Here is a 23979-nt window from a genome sequence, read left to right as displayed (position 1 = left end):
GTATGCAAATGGAACGAACATTGATAATTGTAAACACTTTATGAAAGAAGTTAGGCTTGTTGTTTTATGATATAAATGAGTTTCAAACCTTGAGTTACACTCTTATGAATATTGATTTACACATTTTTCAATAATTATGAGCGTGTTTATAGCGAGTCAAGTTATCCGTTATCTAGCGTATATTAGGGTATAAATTCTGCGAAATCAATAATGTTATTGGCGTATTGCAGTATCTTTCCGAATACAGACACTATAAATAACGCGAAATAACGGACAAGCTGGCTCATTTTAACAGTAATACACTCTGTGTTAGCACTCTAATCGTACACAATAGATCCGGGGTTCTCAAGTAATAGGCCAATAGTATTAGCTATAACCCCAAAATTTCTCATAACAAGCTGATTTTTTCAGGATAGGTCCAGAAACATGTATAGAATCAAATTCCAAAAGTCCCCGAAAATCCCCCTTGTGCTTCCTTCAAAATCCAAGATGGCGTCCAAAATGGCCGCCATTTTCAGTTTTTATCATAACTTTGCCCCAGACATGTTAAAATCACAAACAAAGCATCTAAATATATGTTTTGAGGTACAAGGAATGTTTTAAAAACATTTGCAAGAGGTTTCAATAATCATAAGTAGCCAAAATCCAAGATGGCGTCCAAAATGGCCGCCATTTTCAGTTTTTATCATAACTTTGCCCCCAGACATGTTAAAATCACAAACAAAGCATCTAAATATATATTTTGAGGTACAAGGAATGTTTTAAAAACATTTGCAAAAGGTTTCAATGATCCTAAGTAGCCAAATTCCAATATGGTGGACAAAATGGCCGCCTTTTTAGTAAGTAAAATTAGTTTTCAACCAGACATGTGTTTAAGATGTGTTAATTGGCATTGGAGAAAGTTCAAAACTCATGATTTGTAAGCAGCCTTGTAATGCACATCATCCAAATTCACTACCATTATTACCATCATTATTTTACAATATTGATTCAGTGCTTTTATCATGTGTACAATACAATAGTTACCATTATTTTCTATTTGCCTCCAAAAGAGCTGAGCTCATACCAAGATGGCTTAAGCCTATGTTCACATCGGTATCCATGTGATGTAATGCAATCAAATGGTATACCTTAAACTTAATCAACTTGCACTGTGTCTCCTGCATTAATGTTCTGCAATGTTGGTTCGGTCTCCTCCTCATTGTCCCCAACTAGTACAGGTGCTGTGTTGCTGCAAGACTGACCACAGCATTTGCTGCACATCAATGTACAGAAGAGTCTCAAGTTTCTTGCAGCTGCATGTCATGTTGTTGCAGCCATCTTGTTTGCATCCACATGATATCATGTTGAGTAATGTGTCTGGTGCAACAGCGAGTTCTGTTTCTACTGGAACAAGAATTCCATCTTGTGATCTCCATCCCCAGTCAGTTGGACCTAGGTTGTTCCCCATCCATTCTTGAACCGTGAGAAAAGTGCCATATCCATCAAATACAACAATCGGGTGTGCTCCATAATGCTTTAGCATGTGTGATGTGTAATTCTGACATATGCCTGCATAGGTGGAGGGATGTGGCCAAATGGCATGTCGAAGTAGGTAACCACCATCTACTACAAAGAGACAATTCTCTGCCAGTGAACGATTTCAACAGAAGGCCCAGGGAACTCTTTGGCAATTTACGCATAAGGTCATCTTCAAAGAGAGAAGGTGGCTGAGGACCTAGTTCGTACGTAAAGAACGACGCTATCTCAGAGCTGTTGTTCAGTACACATGTGATTCTATTAAATAATAGAGTCGGATTCACTTCTACTTGTTGTCCCCTAACTCGCACCATCTTGTCCTTTGCTCCAATCATAGTAACCTTGTCATTTCGGCGTAAGGCAATGTTTGTAAACTTCGTACCCGTTTTTGCTTTTGCTGACTTCGTGCCAACTTCCACCGCTCTATCACAGTTAGCGGATGAATCTGCTACAGTCCCAGTTGACACGTACCAGACGATCCAGTCCATACCCAGCAAAGGGGGATGTGCCTTCAACCAACCAACAAAAACTTTACTATCCCCTATGTTCCCGTATGAATACCCGTGAACTGCTCTAAAGCATCATAATCTGGGGCACATCGAGAAAGTGCGTGGACTCACTTGGTTAATGTACTGTCTGTGATGCCGCAACCATGTGTCATTCCCCCTGATGTCTTCAAAGTCCACAACAAAAACTGCTCAATGGTTTGGTCAGAGAAGTTTCCACCCCAGAAAAAATCTAGACGTCGGATGGTGAAATATCCCTTGTCTGTGAACAGTTGGTACTCATCTGGGGGCATGTTTTTCCCCAAAGATTCCATCTGTTGTAAATACAACCTTGCAGATTTGGCATAGTGGAGCTGCCCTGCAGCGTAGAAGTGAGGCATCATCTCTCTTATGCAGTAGAGGTGGAGCTTCCAATTCCCTGTTCTTTCAGCTCTAATGAAATGCCGAATATATTAAAGGGCCACCTGTCTGATGTATTGCACCCACAGCTTCCCAATTCTGCTTTTACCTGCTTTGATGTCTCTTCACGTTATTACAGGCTGTGACACAGTCTCAGCCATTTATCGTCGAGGAAAGCGCAAACCCCGAACAAGAAACATGAATATGACTTGTTAGATACTTTTACAAATGCCAGCAGCATGCATGATGAGGTACAGAGAGCAGGGGAGAGCTTCATCCTGAAGATGTATGGGGCTAGCAATGGTTCATTGAATGAATACCGCCACACTGTATACAAACGGGCAATTGGTCGCAGTAACCTTAGCTCTTCATTTGAGCTCGCGAGTTTACCCCCAACTTGAGCTGCTGCAAAACAGCACTCATTCCGCACTTTCCTCACGGTTCAAGAATGGATGGGGAACAACCTAAGTCCAACTGACTGGGAATGGAGATCACAAGATGGAATTCTTGTTCAAGTAGAAACAGAACTCGCTGTTGCACCAGACACATTGCTCAACATGGTATCATGTGGATGCAAACAAGATGCAACAACATGACATGCAGCTGGTAAAAAGCACTGAATCAATATTGTAAAATAATGATGGTAATAATGGTAGTGAATTTGGATGATGTGCATTATAAGTCTGCTTACAAATCATGAGTTTTGAACTTTCTGCAATGCCAATTAACACATCTTAAACACTTTTTAGGCGGTCATTTTGGACGCCATCTTGTATTGGCTTTATATCTAGGTATTGAAATCCTTCGAGTACATTTTGAATATATCCATTGTACCTCAAACCTATGTGAGATATTTTGTATATGTATTTAACAAGTCTGGTTGAAAACTAATTTTACTTACTAAAATGGCAGCCATTTTGGCCGCCATATTGGAATTTGGCTACTTAGGATCATTGAAACCTCTTGTAAATGTTTTTAAAACATTCCTTGTACCTCAAAATATATATTTAGATGTTTTGTTTGTGATTTTAACATGTCTGGGTGCAAAGTTATGATAAAACTGAAAATGGCGGCCATTTTGGACGCCATCTTGGATTTTGGCTACTTAGGATCATTGAAACCTCTTGCAAATGTTTTTAAAACATTCCTTGTACCTCAAAACTTATATTTAGATGCTTTGTTTGTGATTTTAACATGTCTGGGGCAAAATTATGATAAAACCGAAAATGGCGGCCATTTTGGACGCCATCTTGGATTTTGAAGGAAGCACAAGGGGGATTCTCGGGGACTTTTGGAATTTGATTCTATCTATATTCCTGGACCTATCCTGAAAAAATCAGCTTGTTATGAGAAATTTTAACCTTTTAATGATATATGAGCTAATACTATTGGCCTATAAAGTATATGAAGCTCCACTTTAAAAGAAAATAGAATTGCTCAAGCTCCACTAGGCCAGTGTCGTAACAGTGGCGGCCTGGGGGCACCCCGCCCCCCCCCGACACAAAAACTGGGAAGAAGAGCCAAAATAGGTTAAAAATTAGGCTCGCATAAATACTATTATACAACTTTTGATCAGAAATTGGGAAATTTGTCTTCCCCCACCCCTGGAAGTTCAGGTCTGGTTACGCCACTACACTAGGCCTAGCGAGCGCGCAGTGGCGGCGCCACGGGGGGGATGGGGAAAATGCCCCCAGTCAGAAGTCTTGCCCCCCTGTTGCCCCCCAGAAAAAACCCAAAATTTGATTCCCCCCAAAAAAAAAAAAAAAAAAAAAACTTTTCCTGGCGCCGCCACTGCGAGCGCGAGCGTATAGCGTCACGGTGTAGGGTCCAGCTTAACGGCCCCTGGTGTGGTCCCCCCAAAGCTCATGGGTTTTATGCATTTCAAATGGCCTAGAACGGCTCTTGCTTCACATACATTTGTCATGTTTGTAGCACTAAAATTGCAAATTTAACCTAATTATAATTATGTTGCTTTTAAATTGCATAACACTAAGTGGTTAATGATCAATGAAAAATAATAAACAAAAATGATCGCGCTATTACTGAATCTAGCTCTTTTCTGGATTTTTAATTTTTTTTTTTTTTAATTTGTTTTTTAATTTCAAGCGCCACTTGGCTTGCGCCAATCCCTGTGCAATAGATCATTAGATGAATAGACGCTGCGCTGCAGCCTGTTGGTCAGTACACCGTTCTGAGTGACTGGATTAATATAATGATTGATTCCGGTGCAATGTCACAATGTAACCTATTTCGAAGAAAGGTGGATGTCCAATGATCTTTTGTCCCAACCTTCATTATTTTATAGATGCAATGGAATGATGGAATCGATTATAATTCATCGTTGTTCTGAGTCATGCTTATTGCTTAATACTTGAAGGTGGTAATTCCGATATATCATAAATGTATTATGTTTTTCTTATGACTGTCGCCTATCTTGTATATTACAGAAATAGCTTCACATCGTGGCGATTTTAAAAGAACTATAACATCTTAAGAACAATGGGTGACAACAAAAGGGTAAGTTGCATGAGATAATTTATATAAAGCACTAATTAAATCACTTGATTTAATTTTTAGACTATTTCGTCCGCAATGTGTGCATATGGAGTCACATTGTGGGTATCGATGGTTCTTCTTCTTCTTCTTCTTCTTCGTTATACTGCTTAACTTCCCAGCGAAGAGATAACACAAGCAGGGATGTGGTGTGCGCAGTTTGTTTAGTCCTTCAGATGACTGTCCTGCTCACGCAGGTAGTCTATGGTGACAGTTTTAAATTGATCTGGGTTGGATATTGAGGAGATGGTATCAGGGAGATTGTTCCAATCCCTTATTGTTCGGTTTATGAACGAATATTTGTGGCAGTCAATCCTAGCGTGTTGCTCAATATAATTATTGGTTCCAGATCTCCGTGTTTGCCTTTGGGCTGGCGTCAGGTAGTTTTGCACCGGTATAGCGAGGTGCCCCCCTATGGCTTTATGTAGAATTCCAAGTCTGTTTGCTTTCCTTCTAGTGGACAAGTTGTCCCATTTCAGCTCCCGTATGAGTCCCTGAACACTCGTCTTCCAGTCGTAATTTTTGTAGACCATTCTGGCCGCCCTTCTTTGAACTTTTCCTACTTTTTAGTAAGATCTTGTGTGTATGGGTCCCACACAGCCGAGCAGTACTCGACTGTGGGGCGTACCAGGGTCTTGTAGGCTGAAGACTTGATCTCCTTGGTGCAGGAACCCAGATTACGACGAACAAAACCTACAGTTTTGTTTGCTGTTGAAGTGATTCTGTTTATATGTGTATTCCATTTGAGATCATCCTGTATGTCCACCCCTAGATAGGTATGAGTTCTTGTTTCCTGAAGTGTGATATTACCCAATTTGTATTTGGTTATGAGGGGTGATCTAGAGGCTGGGATCCGGAGAACAAAGCACTTCTCGGCATTGAATTTCATTTGCCAGTGCTTTTCCCACAAGGACAGAGACTCAAGGTCTTTTTGGAGCAATGCAGCATCCTGAGCAGATGAGATATTTTTATAGATGACACAATCATCTGCAAATAATCTCACAGTTGAATGGAGATTATTAGGAAGATCATTAATATAGGCTAAAAATAATAAGGGTCCTAAAACTGTACCTTGCGGTACTCCGGATTCCACACTAGACCATTGAGAGTGTTCACCTCCAACCACCACACGCTGTTTCCTCCCTTTCAGGAAGGCTTCAATCCATCCATTGACTTTACCACTTGACTTTACCGTTCGAAGTATATCTTTCCGTATAGGCCTACGCAATACCATTAATCAAGGACGGTTTCGAGCTCAAATTTGTCACTGTAATAACACATGCGCCTACAAAGTGAATACGGTATCGGTACTGTAGCAATAATGTTAAAAATGAGATCGGTATTGTTTCGACGGCAAACTATTTAAAACTGCCACCATATTTGCCCGGTAATTTGTGTCTCCCACATTGCATTGCGATGACCTCGAACACGCTCAGGTCAACCATCTATCAGGGGGATGACACTCACCTCATTTGCATGGCAAAATTACCCGTCTCCTCTGCAGCCAATTTGTTTTCGCTCCATCGAAATCAAGCTGGTCACGGAGGAGACTACCTTCCTTTGTGTTTGTTCATTTGTGTATGGAGAGCCCTTCTTGGAGTCCGTTTGGACTTAGGCTACGCTCTCAGCTAGAGTCCGACGCTGTATTGTACTAGAAACACCTTCTCTGTGAATTCGCTAGAGCAAGGAAAATAAAAACTGGTTTCATTACTATCTGTTTTTGAGCTTTTTTGCATGTCTGCGACCATGGTGTTACCACAACTGTCTTTGCGTCATTAAGCCGTTTCTCATCAAAATGTCCGTTTTCTCATCCAAAACTTCCTTTAGTGTATTAAGTTAGCTTAGGCCTATTGATCCTAAATTTGCTGGTAGGGTAAAACTCGTTTTAGGGGTGTTTAAAAAGTCATGCGTTTAGGCCTACACTATCATACTTGAGTGCCCCCCCACCCCGGTGAAATTTGGGACTCATTTGGTCACCGTCCTAAGCGTCCTTGCCCACACGAGTCGCCCAGGAGTAGGCCCTACTCGGCATTATTAATTATTAGTGCTCAGCCCCTAAATACAGTCGCGTATCGTGTTGTCAATTATCGTTACTTGTGTCCATGGATATGACCCTATGTATAAGTAGTCTTCATAGAATTCACACAGTCTATGCCGTGTCATTTAACGGATACAAAGAGGATAATAATGTTGAGGGCGCCCACAAAATCTTACACCGTCTTACACAATGTTCCAAGGCAAAGTTCAGTTTAATATTTACTCATCGTACAAATACAGACGTTTTATTATGTTATGATGTTGTCTGGATGGGTGGACAGTTGTCACACTGTGGAAAAACAACAACCGGGAATCCGCATTCATTTACAAATAGCATTAAATTAGTATCACATAGTGGCCTCCGTGCAGTGGAAAACCTTAATTCTTTCATCAAAAAGAAATGAAAATGACCAAAAAACCGGATCCACCTGTACGCCTATAAAATGGGCACAGAAATTTGTCTCAAATATGAATGAATTTTAAGAAACATACGGGATATGATGAACCAATGACCTGACGCCATGATAGCAGGATCTATTAGTTGTTTTATATACAATGCATATACCGTGTTGTCATAATACCAATATTTGGCATAATATATAACGACTAATATTTAGTATTGTAAATATGCAGTTCATATGCACAAACGAACACTGATCTTTATGATATTCAGGTTGTTGTACATCTCATATAACATGTCATATAGGAGGTCATATGTGTTGACCTTCTCCTATTGTATTTGTTCATCTGTGTATGGAGAGGATTAGCGCCATTAAACGCCATTAAAACTCCATCAGTATTAGGGCGTAGTTCAGTGAACTCACCAGATTGCTATTCCAAGTACTTTGATAAATACAGATAATATGTATTGATGGGTCGAGGCGATTGCATTGAAAACCTAATACATTATTCATAACAGTTACGTAATCAATCGATAGTGCGGACACTTTTCATTTGCAAACCACCAAAATTCGTGATCTTTTAGCGTTGGAAAAGAAACCACGTGAATAGAGTGCCCTCTCAAGAATATCAACTCTCTGCATCTATGTCGGAATCGGATTCATAATAGCGGTAGATGTCTCATTTTAGACAGACCATCACCATCACGATATGTTAATTATTAGGGTCAGGGGTTAGGGCCCACAGGATCACTCAGTCGGAAATTTTAGACATTGTTTTGTATTGTATCTTTAAAAGTAATGATGATAAGTACATGAAAGTATACATTTTCAGAAAGGAAATGACACAAGGAATCCAACTAGCATGGCAGACAAAAAATGAGCAGTTTTTGAGAAAAGCGTCAAAATTTATTTTCCATGCCAATTTTTTTCGGTCCGCCATAACAACTTACCCTAAATATCAAAATTGATGAAAATTGCATGTTTTTGTTCTACAGACACAAATCTAGAAAGTGTTTTCTTAAATTTTTGAATTTTTCCTTCGTTTTAAAAATATGGGTCAAAAAGGATCAAAATTTGACTTTTTTTTTAATTTTGACCAAAATTCTGGATATTTTAAGGTATATTTTCAAAACGAAGAAAAAAATTCAAAAATTTGAGGAAAACCTTTCTAGATTTGTGTCTTTAGAACAAAAATATGCAATTTTCGTCAATTTTGGTATTTAGAGTAAGTTGTTATGGCTGACCGAAAAAAATTGGCATGGAAAATCAATTTTGGCGCTTTTCTCAAAAACTACTCATTTTTTCAGAAGTCTGCCATGCTAGTTGGATTCCTTGTGTCATTTCCTTTCTGAAAATGTATACTTTTATGCACTTATCATCATTACTTTTAAAGATACAATACAAAACAATGTCTAAAATTTCCCACGTTGAGTGATCCTGTGTGCCACCTTAAATGAGACATTTACCATTCCCACTATAAACAGTCGAGATAACAGTCACCATAGGCTATTTAATAAAAGGCACTAAATTTAATGCCCCGTGACCCATGGGCGCCGCCATACCAAGACCACCAAGTGATCAGTAGATAGATGTGCTACAATGCTAAGAGATTTTAAGACAAATATCATCAAGATTGTTGAAAATGTATAAGGCAACTGAATTACACATTGGGGGGATTCTGCTTTTTAGTATATTTTCAAAAACTAAATTTTTTACCGACGGAAAAAAGTTATCGACGAAAACTCTTACTACAATACTACCAAGTTGCAAAAGAAATGAACATTTGGACATGCATCCCGTGTTTCCAATTGAAATACACAGGAAGACCACCCGCAGTGCCAAAGGTCACTTTTCCAGACTTCTTGTCCAGACGCTGTTATGTCAGCGCCCATCTGGTCACGTGGACATTAAATTAAGTGCCTTAATTTAAATACCCTAAGACGACTGGATAACGGAACTGACATTCCATCCTATACTCCCATGCGTAGGTTAGGACGTATAAAATTAATGTTTTGGTTCTCGTCCAGAGGATTTTCATGAATTGATGAGGGAGGGAGGTATTTTTTTTTTTTTTTTTTTCAATGTAAAATTAGCATTGTCAGTAGTTTTCGGTCTTCTCCAACAGTGCTCGAGGAAACGATGAGGCCCTTTTTTTTTTTTTTTATTTTAGATTCTTTTGGATAACCTCCCTAGAGTTCCACAAAAAGACTTGGAAGTGATGCTTGTTCTCTAATAAACTTATTTATATGTATGAAGATTTCATAAATCATTCCAAAGTCTAAAAAATTGAAAAATCTAAAAAAAAAAAAAAAATCTGACAAATCCCAGAAATTGAGGAGGAGGGGACGAGAACCAAAATATTAATTTTACACGGCCTTAATAGGGGCTGTGCAATAATTGAGCCCGCTGGTGGGAGGGTAAAATTGGGGTGGGCAAGGAATTTATGGCGGTGGGCAAGGAATTTATGGCGAGCCGAAAAGGAGTATTTAAATTAATTGCAAATTGGGATCCCAAAAATTAGGCACATGCAAGGCCGGGGGGCAAAGAATTTTGGCAAACCGAGAGGGGGAAATGCGATTTTTTGCAGGCCGAGGCGACAAGAAATTTTGGGCACGCCATTTGGAAATTTTACCCCGGGGTAATAATTATTGCACAGCCCCTAAATTGCAGCCTTTCCGGTATTTAGCGTATAAGCTCGTATTAGCGTATAAGTCAAAATCAATTGCTATTGCAGTATCACTATACGCTGGCGAAGTTACGTAATTAATCGGATTAACTACCATAGCAATAGGTACAAACAATTTTGAATATACCGCGCTGCACTACAAGCAGGTTTCACTCGTCACCTGTCGTCAATCATATAATAGATTGAATACAATACCGCTCCTTTCAAAGAGACTAATCTTACAGGTGCAAGTGATTAGCATTTCTTTGACATCTATGGTTCAATGCAGAGGTACCACATGAACGTAGTAGTGCAGCGCGACATAATCAAAAATTGTTTGTACCTATTGCTATGGTAGTTAATCCGATTATTACGTAACTTCGCCAGCGTATAAACACGCTCTTGGTGTAACAAACTTCTACCGTCTCTGTCGTGTGCTTTTACTTAAATCCTTCGGTATCGCCCTCGAAGACGATAGATGCATCTATCGTCTTCGAGGGCGATATCGAAGTGAGGATTTAAAGTAAAACAATGCAATGAGGCCGAGGTTGTCCGCCCGCGCTATGTCGAAAGTTCGCTGTCGAATATGAAATAAGGTTCGGTATGTTGAATCTATAGGATAAGGTTAGAGCTACGGTTAGGTTAGCGAACCTTTTTCATTTTCGACATCACGAGCTTCATAAAGTCATTAAAATTATTATTTCTTATTTTTGAAAGTAGTTTTTGTACATAAGAGTAAATAGAAGTAGGCCTATTCAGTTTAACTGATATTCAAAGAAATTTTAGCATTGACTAAGAATGTTTTTTTACAACATTTTGTTTGTTTGCTTGTTTGTTCTTTACTTGTTTAGCCTGACGCCAAGGGTTATGAGGTGGTGTCGGTTCCTGCGTGTGCAGAAGCGGGTGGTAAACAGGAGGAAGCGAGAGGGAATTGGAGCAGTCAGTTCGATTATACCTTATCTTGTGTAGGATATGCAGTGGGACTGGGAAATATATGGAGATTTCCATATCTCTGCTACAGAAACGGCGGAGGTAAGAGAAATTTTGATACATGTTATTTTCATATGTTTGGATTACAAATTGGATGTAAAAATGTACAGATGTTTTCCATAATATTTTTACTACATGCTTGTAATTATGGAAATATCAGGGACTGCCTTCTGAAGAGAGCAAAAGCAATCACTCTCTACTGCCCTTCTTAAATCTGATATAGGAGAGTTATTTTTAGCTCTCCTTAGTTGACCATTCTCTAATTACATTCTATTGTAAATACTCTAAACAGCTCTCCTTGTAGGCTCCAGAAGAGCTATTTAATGCTCGCCTGCAAATTCCAAACTTAGACAGTACCTGAAATATCAAATTTTCGATAAAAAATCTCCATTGCAAAACTTTATGCTTTAGTGGTCTTTTTTTCATAATGTTTTATATGGCTGTTATAATTATTTTGCTTTTTGAAATGGCTAAATAAAAAAGAATCATGAAGAGACCTGGGCCCATATAAATTATCATTTTTTATGTAGACCTATATGTATTTCAGGGATGCCTTTCTTTGGTGTAAATTTACTGGGAATTTTATCAATCGCATTTCTACTGGTACCCAGAACTCATCAATGATATATTAACGACGATATCTTAGAGGCTATATCATTCGTTTATATAGAACAACGAACAACCCTGATGCAAAAGCTATCTGCTTGAAAGCCAAGCACACGACTTGCATGTCCCCTGACATCCTGCTTTAGATGGATAACAAGCTTTGCGTGTGAACAGGTAAATACTTCAACAACAGCTTATGCAAAACCACATTGATACCATCAGCATGTGCAGCATCATGGATGCGTATCACCAACCAATGATCTCTCTATTTTAACACATCGTTCAGTTTGAATATTCTTTATCGGGTAATATCGTGTTTTCTCATGGGTCATATCCCATACTCTCGAATGATAATCAAAGAAGCGAAACATTCATTTCCGTTATCAGTCCATGCATCTCAATCTTGCATTTTCGTGTGTTTTTCTTATTCATTGACGTTACGGAATTTAAATGTTAAAATGCTCGAACCATGTGGAAATTTTAAAAAGGGACAAAAAAGCTCTGTATCCTCAAAACCAACCAAGAAAGATGTAAAAATCAATGAAGATTTCTTAATATCTTCCTTAGAAAGTATTACTCTATATTATATACAAGAGGTGTTTGAAAGTTGATTTGCGATTTTACGATATGTACATTTAAAAAACATACAGTTTTAGTTTCATGTCGATACATTGTAATACATCGTTATATAACAATAAAAAAGTTGGCATGTATACAGCGCCTTTCACGTATATCAAAGCGCTTTACATTTATTCGGCTGTCGTTAGAATATATCAGCTGCCATTCAATGCCCGAGGCATGCTCATACTGTTGGGCGGCACTCAATATAGATATAAGATATTATGCATAACCATGATAACAGATCCTCATTTCACCCCTGGGTAAAGAGAGGCAAGTGATGTAAACAGCCATGCCAAAGTGGTTATCACGATGGCACAGCCGGGGCTCGAACTCGCAATCCTCCGAGTGCGAGGGGAAGCACGTATCGCTGCGCCACCGTGCCCGACTGCCCGTGTTCGAAATACTTAAATTAATAAAACAATGTAACAATGGCAATTCTGGTTGATGACTGTATTTGGACCATTAAAGGGTGTATTTTACAATATTGATAAACATTTTCTGTCAATTAAACGCTATTATTTTATCATTTCAGGTGTGTTTCTGATACCGTATTTTATAATGTTGCTTTTCGCTGGAATGCCGCTTTTTTTTCTGGAGTCAGCCTTTGGTCAATTTGCAAATGAGGGACCGATCACCATATTTGGAAAAGCAGCTCCTTTTTTCACAGGTGAGAGTTCAGATTGAAAATTAAAATAATTTATTATAACTTATCAGTTTTAAATTTCATAGTGGGTAATCAACTGCAAACAATGGCTTTCTTTGATAGCATGCATTCATTAGTAGTCATTACTTTAACAAGATTCAGTCTTTAAAAAGATAATCATCGCTCAGAAGGGTTGCTAATTGTTAGAGAAACAATGGAACTACATGTAATTAATTACATACCATAAACAGGGATTTTTCTCGACATGGACTTAAAAAAATCCACTTTTTTTCTTAAATTAAAAAAGGGGAGAAAATGGAGAAAAAAATACATCTGCAAATTGCAACAGATTTTTGATGATTTAGGCTACTAGGTCTAGAGTTCTGGCTATAAGACATAAGGTTCGGGTTTGAAATTATGATTTAGGGTTAGGGTTTAGATTTAGGGTTATGTCATAGAGTTAGAGTGTAGGGTTATGATTTAGGTTAGGGTTTAGATTTAGGGCTCAATGCTCTAGAGTTAGGATTACAACCCCCCTGTATAAAACATTGTTCCATGCATCTCACTGGTACATGTATGCATGGCTGCATATTGCCTGGCTATAGGGCTATATAAACAATGACATGTATCTGTGTGTTGACACTGCACGAAAAGGTGTGAAGTGGCTAGAGTTCATGTTGGCTATTACATAACAAAGCTAATGACTGGTACGTCAATGTTTTCCGAGTCGTAACATTATGCGGCATGTTGAACCGTAAAATTGTGCGTATTTTCTACAGAATGACGAAGCACCTTTAAACGAGTCGTAACATTACGCGGCATGTTGAACCGTAAAATTGTGCATATTTTCTACAGAATGACGCAGCACCTTTAAACGAGTCGTAACATTACGCGGCATGTTAGACCGTAAAATTGCGCGTATTTTCTACAGAATGACGCAGCACCTTTAAAAGAGTCTTAACATTACGCGGCATGTGGAGCCGTAAAATTGTGTGTGTTTTCTACAGAATGACGCAGCACCTTTTTTGAGTCGCAACATTACGCGCGGCATGTTGAACCCTTAAATTGTGCGTATTTAGCAGATATGCTCATTATGCACTCGATTTCACATTGCTATGGCAAGCTATTATTCATCTAAATAGCATTTATAGGGGGGGGGGGTCAGAAACCTATAAGCTTACCAAATATTTGTGTTCAGCCCTGTCATACCCCTACACGATCCTAGTTTATAATACTCACATGCCTATTGCAGACTTCCAAATGTCCGTAAATCCATCATGAACATGGAATTTAACAGGCTTTTATAATGGTTATCCTATCTGATATCACGTCCATGTTCATACACTTTGTCATGGAGCTGAATTCGGCAGCCGCGACCTCCACAACCGTATCAAAATAAATTTTAATTTTCTAACTGAAAAATATTATGTCAGTCTGATTGCAAATAATTATAATCATGCATTATATTTGAAAGCAAAACAAAATCACCAAAATGCAGATTGTGCTTCAATTCAATGAGTTTAAATTCTGCACTATACGAGTTGCACAATTTTGCATTTCCGGCGTGGAAGCTTGCCCATTTCACCCCCCCCCCCCCCTTCACTTGCTTTTAATACGCTACGCACACCATTAAATTCTTTAGAGTAATTGCAAAGATTTGTGCCAAGTCTACATATTGACAATAAGCAATGAACTTTTTAGACTGCGACAAGCCTGTTTTAGGCTGATTACATGTCTGTCCTTTAAAAATATAAACTTTTTTCATTTTTTATATGATCAAAATAAATTGCAATTTTTAGGTAATTTTTTTGTTTTGATTTCAAATCTGGACATTTTTGAGTCCGTGTTGAAAATAAATTCTGTTCATAATATATTGCACACAAAAGTTATATGAAAACGTATTTACATCTGCTCGCATCTACCTATCGCTATATGAAAAGCTTATTTCCAAACCGTGTTACGTCCTGGGGTTAAGTCCGCAACCACTAGTTTCTCATTTTACTTGTTTACACAATTTATACTTTGACAAATTTGACATTAGCAACAATGAGTTGTACCATCAACATGATCAACAAGCTATTATTAACCACAACAATGCTGGTTAACAATATATGCAGACTAAATGTTCTCATTTGGGAATCAAAGGCCTCACACAGTAGTGTTACTGTGCATCCATCCACTGTTTGTTTTGTAATGGTGCATCCAATTGAAATTATAATACCTATAACATCACAACCCATAGCAATATCGCACAGGTAAATCAGACACATGTGTGTGTGGACTTAACACGATTTGGATATAAGCTCTTCATAATTATCTAGACCATTTTAAGGGTTGCAATGTAAGATATATACGACGGAAACAGGCTTGCGAAAGGGTAAAAATGGTATGGGCGATGTTTGAATCCCCGTGGCTCATAAATGAATTGAAATACTACCCGTACATTCAAAAATATGTTAAATTTTCATTGATTTGCACTCGATGGGGATATTGTTGTGTTCTATTTGTTGTTGTATCAAATCGAGCAAAGATGTATATTTCAACGGGACACTTAATTGGTGGTGTGCACCCATATAGTCACATTGTATCATTCCGCAAATCTTTGAAACTTTTGTCTATGGTTAAAGCGAAGATATCTCGACCCCAATGATCGTCTGCACAACTTTCCGCACATGAATAAACAGTTCGATGTCTATGTCATATAATGAGAGAAAATATACCATTTCAAAGCATCAAAACCCAAAATGCGGTGTTTTTTTGCTCTATTTAACAGGGTCATTTTCAGTGATTTTAAAGCAGCCGTTTCAGATGGCCCACAAACAAATAGTTCCTCGTCGTATTTTCATGCATCGCCCAGACCTATTAGTGATACCTATAATCATTTACACAGGAAGTCCTATTTCAGTCGCATAGTGTACATTGTATACACATAAAGAGACATACTAGCAAATAAACATCTACCAAAAAGTAATTACCCCTTTAAATAATAGCCATTATTCCTAAACCGATGATTGTATGCCAAATTTGGAATGTGCAGTCGAAGCAGAATTTATTTCTGCACATTATGACACCTCATTTGTTCCAATGGTCCCAATATTGATGTAGCAGCTTACATTTTAATGAAAGTAACCCAAGGTTTAAAAGTTTATACACGTAATGTCAAATTGAAACATGAAGATTTCAATATAGTTTTCTAACTAACAAGGTCCTATGGGCTACAATTGTAAGTTGTATAAAAGATAGATTCAAAATTTACAGACTGGGACGTGTTTACAGTAGATTTAACCTTCGGTCTTCCACTTCTTGTGACCTTTAAAAGCTCACAGAAAACATTGAACTCAAAGTTGTAATGTTTTAATATGAGATTAAGTAAACAATGACCACTGATGTGAATAATTACATTTTTTATTGATTATTACATGTTTTGACCTCCAAATTCACGAAAGAAGAAGATCATGAGATTAATCAAATGAGCACAGAAAACATTTCTGCCATGGACATACCTTAACAATGCAATTTCATTTAAATGTACGCTGCGACATCAATATTCGGACCACTGCAACAAATGAGGTGTCATTAATGCGCAGAAATATATTCTGTTTCGACTGCATATTCCAAATTTGGCATACAATCAACCGTTTAGGAATAATGGTCATTATTTAAAGGGGTAGGGTGTAATTACTTGTTGGTAGATGTTTACTACACTAGATTAGATTGCTACACAAAAACCCGGCATAAAAATGCAAAAATTATTTGACGAATCAGGGAATGGATGCAATCGCATGATTTCAGCCGCGCTGTAAATCAAATTGTTTGTGCACCAATCCCTATCCCTATTTTTTTCATTAAATCCGAGTTTATTGTAGATATGCCGAGCAGGTATAACTTAGTAACGCCAAAATGACTTTTACAAGATGCAAAATATCAAAATCCATTTGTCATAGTATTCCATTACACGTTAACCAGAGATTGGTTCATGGTTCAATGTGATCAATCCGCCTTGGGTCTGGCTTAATTGTTTTAATGTAGGTCTATTATTTAAAGGGTCAATTTATATTTTTTAATAAACCATACTGGATTTTGATCAAACGATATTTTATGAACACTCTCTTTAAGGGCTCGGTCACCAATGGTCACTGGCCACCTTTGTACATGCATTTCTGTGGGACCTGGTCCTGAGCACATCAGACACACCAAATTGCATTCTAAATACGAGGAATGTCCTTCGGATATCAAATATAATTATATATAAATTCGCAATAATGTTATGGCAAATTGTTAAATATTGGCATTTTTTACATTTAACAGTCCTCGAAGTAAACTTTATATATATAATGATATGTACTCTAAGTGTATGCAGCTGGATGAAAAATGTTGACCTATCTTATTAAAGATATACATAAGATTTATAAATAAAAATTTTAGGGATAATTATTTGTTTTCAGGACATTCCTTGCATTCAGAATGTAATTCGATATGTCTGGTGTGCTCTCAGGTCCCACAAAAATGCTGTGCAAATGTGGGTGACCGAATCATCAAGGTATTGTAATTATGGATTACATGTTGGGTATCATCCACTCCATAATTTTATAGGTACAATATTCTCTGAAGCAAATTAGAATACTATGGTGGTAATTGAATAAGAGCAGAAACGCTATTTTGTTTACACTGTATTGATCTTGTTCACATTAAGCCTATGGTGCCCTTGAATATGGTAGGTGGAAGATGCATTAAATACCGGTATACAATTAGCAGGCAAGCGGAATAAGATAAGAGAAAGAGTGGGATAAGAGCTACCCGGCTCTTACAAATCTAGCTACTCCGCTGTTCACTTACTTGCACTGTTCAGGTGTCATCTCGTACATTACTTTCCACATCACATGAACAGCTATTAGGGAAATACATGTATAGAACGTAATATGATTCGTTGTTCTAGTCATTTTAGAACCCAGATTGGGTCTATATAGAAACGGTGAAAAGGTATTTCATCGCAGAGGCATTTTCTTGTGCGTTTAGAGGTTTTGACCAAAACTATACATGTCACAAGGGGTCACAATGTCTCGATTAATGTCGATTAGTTTTGACATGTCTAATTGGACGGTCATAGATCACATTGAGGGTCATATTTTTACAATTGGTTAAGGTATAAAGATGAAGGGTCATGTTTTTACAATTTGGTAATAATGTTTTAAGAGGAGACAGATTTGGAAATATTTAAGAAAACTTTTTTATTCGATTTGAACAATTTGCTGACAAGAATAACTGATACTTATTGTAAATAATTGTTGTCGCTAGAATTTTTAAACATGACAATTCGCCAGGACACAATTCGTTAGTTTTTGTCTTCAAAATTGTGTAATTAAAAGATCATTGATATAAACTCCTCAACAAAGGTTTGGAAAGTTTTTCCAAGCATCTACATCTCAGATTATTTGTGACATGTTCATATCGTGTTGCATATCAATGGATAGCTACTTTATTCTGCTTTACAATGACACCACATTTGAAACAATCATCTTTTTCACGCCTGAGTACACGTCTTGTGAATGTAGTGGGGCCTCAAACATGTCAAACAGAATGTGCCAAATTGACCATTATTCTGTGCAGCAAGCTGCAATCCCATATCTTCAATCTGGGACCTCATGCAATCCTCCAAGATGACAACGCTCGCCCCCAGAGAGTCAGGGTAGTCATCCACTACCTGCAGAATAAGTCTAGAATATGGGGGTATAGAATGGAATGGCCTGCCATCAGCCCAGACCTCAACCGATTGAACACTTGTTTGACCAGCTTAGTCGTGTTGAGCGTGCCAGAGTAGCCAATGCAACCACATTGAATGACCTGCGATGAATCCTGGTTGAAGAATGGAATACCATCACATACCAACGTGTGACCAGGCTGGTGAGCAGCATGAGGAGGATGTGCCTGGATGTTGTGGCTCCGAATGGTTTTTCCACCCGCTATTGAGGTTTATTCGGACTAGTGTTGTTTGAGCACAGAATAATGGTCAATTTAGCACATTCTGTTTGAGACCTCCCTACATTCACAAAACGTGTACCCAGCCGTGAAAAGGCTGATTGTGTCAATGTGGTGTCATTGTAAAGGGGAATAAAGTAGCTATTCATTGATATGCAATACAATATGAACATGGCAAAAATAATTTGAGATATAGATGCTTGAAAAAACCTTTGTTGAGGAGTTTATAATTTAATACATTTTCTATTTTGATGGTAACCCTTTTTAAATGCACATACAGGGTGTCCCAGAAAAAATTACCGAGTGAATAAAATTGAACGTAAGTTGAAAAATAGACATCAGAATCAAAAAAATTTAAAATGTAGCGCATAGCCTATTTTATTATGCATCACATACGAAAATTGTATTAGATTCGGTTGATTGGTTGCGAAGAAATTCACGATTACATAATGCGCGCACCAATGTAGTTCATTCCAAGTTTGATCAACAGGCGCTTTTTTTCATACTCGCTCATCGCTTCTTTTTTTCAAATTTTCAAATTTGAGCACAATCTAATTAAATGTTTTGCAAGAAACAGATTGTTCAAAAAGAACGACCAGGATTTCACCAAACAAAATATGAAGCCCATTGACAGTTAACCATTAGTGCGCATTGCGTAGAATGATATTTCTTTCAAACTTGGAATGAAGTGAATTGACGCGTGCGTTATGTAATTGCTCATTTCTTCGCAATCAGCCAACCGATTCCAATCAAACTAACGTATAAGATGCAGAATAAAATGAGCTACATGCTGATTTTAGATTTTAAATTCTGATATCTATTTCTCGACTTGCGTCCAAATTCATTCGCCCGGTAATTTTTCTGGGACACCCTGTATTTTATTCTTCGGAGCAAATATTGGCCGTTTGTCGTCAGTTGTCTCAGCAACACTATATCTGATGTGTTATTCCTCATCATACCAGACTTTTTTCTGTTATTTGGTATTGTCATTCTTATTAAACTTTTTCATCAACTTTCTAACTAACAGGTATCGGATGGGCTATGACGGTTATATCAGGAATAGTTGCAATCTACTACAACATCGTTATGGCATGGACTAGTTTTTATTTCTTCAAGTCAATGTCAGTAAGCGTACCTTGGCAATCTTGTAACAACTGGTGGAACTCAGCGCAATGCGGCTACACAAAACTTAATGGCACAGTTAGTAATGGAACATATTATAATCAGAGTATGGTGGAATCATTAGGTATAAAAGTTGTTCAACCAACGTTAAACACACCGGCTGAAGAATTCTGGAAGTACGTTTATAGTTTGTTTTTATACTTAAAGGGGATAACCCTATTCGTTTAGGATATGGAATGTCAGAAAACCTAGGTATAATATCAAATATTGCCACCTTTATGTATCCATGTAAAAAACCAAAACATCGTCAACGTAAAGGTAAATAATTGGCAAGTTAGTAACCCATCTACCCCGATATTCAAAATATATATCATGGACACTCAATTCCCTTAAACGACCTCAATTATAGGCTTCTATCATGCGATTTGCGCTAAAAGATGTTACATTTTTTCATATTGTATTAAACACAGTAGGTATTTAAGAAAATTAATGATCAGTAAATTATTTGGTCATGATCATATTTATGAGGACCTAATAATAATGATAATTATACTACTAATACTAATACTAATACAACTACTAATAATAATGCTACTAATAATAACAAGAACTGTGTTAAAAAAGACAACGCAGTTTATATTAGGAGAATGGAAGTTAAAAGTGATATAGGCAATTACAAATAGCTAAAATAGTACATGGACTAAAAATTATACTAATAATTTATTGTCATCCTCATCCTTATTATTAATATTTTTGCAGTGATTTTGTCTTGCAAATCAGTAAAGGGATCGACGATCCTGGCCCGGTCAGATGGCAGTTGGCGTTGTGTCTTTTACTTACATGGGTTATTGTATTTGCCTGTATTTGTAAAGGAGTCAAATCATCGGGAAAGGTAACTTAAACTTGGTAACTTTGTAAATATCATTATGATTATGATTCTCGAAATGAAGTTGGCTCGTAGGCCTACATATTAAAAGTTTTTGATGCAGTGATAGTCTTTTGTTGCACAGTAAATAAGATGTTAGTACTTTATTTAAACCAGAAGAGTTGATTTTGTAAAGTTCCTTTAGCAGGAATTGTTCAAAAGTGGCTGAAGAGAACAAGAAACGGCAATTTTGGCACACGATCCCGTTCCCCCAGGATTGACGCCCATCAGCGCACAGATTACCACCCAAAGTTTCTACTGCAACTACTATTGCCTAAATTCAAAAATCTTTTATTTATTTAAATAATTTGCAATTGGTGTATGATGGATTACCTTGAACTAGTGTATTCTTAAGGATTCGCATTTAGCTACTTAGGCATTATGATTTGGCAAGAAACTAGCTGGAGCATAAACTAAGATTTACGAATTTATAAATTAAATTGGCATTATTTACAGAATTCCTAATACATGTAGTTTTGTTCATTTGCAGGTTGTATACTTCACGGCTACCTTTCCGTACGCAGTTTTAACCATTTTGCTTATTCGAGGGGCAACACTGGAAGGTGCTAGCAAAGGTATTAACTACTACCTTAGTGCTGACTGGAAGAAATTAGGCAATGCAAAGGTAGGATCGTTATCTAGTGGTTATCCTTCTCCGAGTCAATGACGTCGGTGTGCGATTTTTAAAACATCATTCTCGCACGTGCAAAGACGCCTTGAACTACAGCAAATGTTGGAAGACACCATAAGTACCAACTTGTATGAGATTGGACGCATTGATGTTTGAATTCAAAAAATATGTATTACATAATTATTCATTGAGTAATAAGTGATGCGGCCGTCTGTATTCGGTTGTTATTATTTTGTCATTTGTATATACCAGTCAACAGTTGTTTGACATGGCTTATAAATATTTCAAGAACCACGTCGCCAGATACTAAGTATACTGCTCGATACACCGTGTGTCACCAACATTTTTGTTTGGTGGAGCTCTAGTTTCACGTTGCAACAACATAAAATCAATTATTGTAATATGTTAATTTTAATTGATGCCTGTTTTGCGTGATTAAAGAAAGACATTTTTCTTGGATCGACTTGGAACTCTCGGAGAATTTTACTAGGGTACATACTACCATTGTGCTAAAATATCAGTAAGATCGGAGCATGTTTCGCCCAGGCAGTAGATTTTCACAAATCCCTACTTTTTAAATATTTCTTACTGTATAACTCTAGATAAAGAAATCGGTAGGAACAACCTGGGAAAAGTAGGCATTCAGATGATATTATAGCATTAAACACTTTGGGTAGTTTCTTTGAACCTCTAGAACATCACCAAATAGCAAGCAATCTCCAATTGGTTACCATTATTTGTTGCTAAAGACATGTATTTAATTAAATACTAGTATTGATGATATTTGAGTTGCTAAATTAAAGGGTAGGTGTAGCTTTATGGAGTATTTCTCCAGTACTACTCAGTCAAATTTCACAATGTTGATCTTGTTGCGTAGAGCAGCTCTGACTTGACCAAAGGTTAAAGGGTCATGCGACGCATGATTTGCAATAATTTTCAAGGCCGCGTGACGTTTTGGTCAAAACATGGCTAGCCGAAAATCGTATATCATTTCTTTTTGGGAATGCTGCAATAAGTGCAATTCATATCTATGCAACAAGATCAGATTTGTGAAATTTGACTGAGCAGAACTGGGGAAATGCTCCACAATGCTACCCCTTAATATATCAACTCAAATATCATCAATATTTAACTTACATACGTGTCTTTTTTGGAGACGGCTTGCTATTTGGCGATGTTCTAGAGCTAGAGGGTCGCCCGGGAGGGTCGAAGCAACGGGCGAAGCAAGTAGCAAATAAGTTCCAAGTCGTTCCGAGAAGTGTTTTTCGCCACACCCTACAGTGTGTAGCCACCTCTGTAAGCCTTTTTGAAGAATGGTGGACACAATAAGTGGGCGACGGTTTTCTTTAGCATTATGATGAATAGTATGCAATAAAACTATGATTTATTATGATTATCTTTGGCAGGTTTGGAATGATGCAGCGAGTCAAATCTTCTACTCGTTAGGACCTGCTTGGGGTGGACTTTTGACATTTTCAAGTTACAACAGATTTGACAACAATTGCTTCAGGTGGGTAGCAAACGTCGTCCTGTTAATTGAAGTAATTAAAGAAGAGAATGGTGTAATATGCAGGCGGGGTCATTGACTAAATATGGACGGATCTTGTGGGTTTCTTTACGTACTCTGATGTGTCATCTATATGAAGATATTTTATAAGAGCAATAAAGAAATTATTCTTGCTATATCAATTTTATGACATGTTCTATGTTGTTGTTTAATGGTTTGTGGAATGATGTGGGGCCGTAGATGTCAGCAACAACCTATAAAGTGTGCTGAGGCTTGTAGATCAACGTCTAGCCGTTGTGCCTGTGCGTAGCGCACTATAAACATGATAAATCACTGCGCTTTATTTATTGGGATGTCCCACAAGCCATCGATGACTAATATCTTGTTTCTCTGTGTTTTAGAGACTCGGTGATAATTCCTCTCATAAACTGTGGAACAAGTTTCTACGCTGGTTTTGGTGTATTTGCGACGCTTGGTTTCATGTCGCACAAGACTGGATTCCTATTGAAAACGTAGCTGTCCAAGGTACGAAATGATTATTTATAATATTACTTTCTAGATCGCTCTTTTCAAAAACTTTTTTAGTTGGTAATTATAACAAAAACTATTTGATGTGTCTTAAACTCTCTTCTGTCATAATTTCATTCAAGGTCCTGGACTTGTATTTGTCACTTATCCTGAAGCCATTGCACATATGCCTGCCGCACCTTTTTGGGCAGCGCTGTTTTTCTTCATGTTGTTCCTTGTCGGACTTGACACACAGGTGAGCCAGACATTAGTTTTATCAATTGCAATCTGTTTAGTACGGGTTGCTAAATTAGAAGGATAACATGTTGGTTGATGACGTTAACTCACGATGATAAGGATAATTAACTGAGC

At 37.6% G+C, this 23979-nt stretch overlaps 1 pseudogene; it reads left to right on the top strand.

Annotated features, from left to right (window-relative positions):
• The window catches only part of LOC140146655 (sodium- and chloride-dependent glycine transporter 1-like), a 115719-nt pseudogene that overhangs the window by 81836 nt on the left and 9904 nt on the right, over positions 1 to 23979 (top strand).

Source organism: Amphiura filiformis, chromosome 1, assembly GCF_039555335.1.
Source record: "Amphiura filiformis chromosome 1, Afil_fr2py, whole genome shotgun sequence".
NCBI classification, from domain to species: Eukaryota; Metazoa; Echinodermata; class Ophiuroidea; order Amphilepidida; family Amphiuridae; genus Amphiura; species Amphiura filiformis.
Note: the sequence above shows the minus strand (reverse complement) of the source record. Positions and strands in the feature narration are given on the sequence as shown.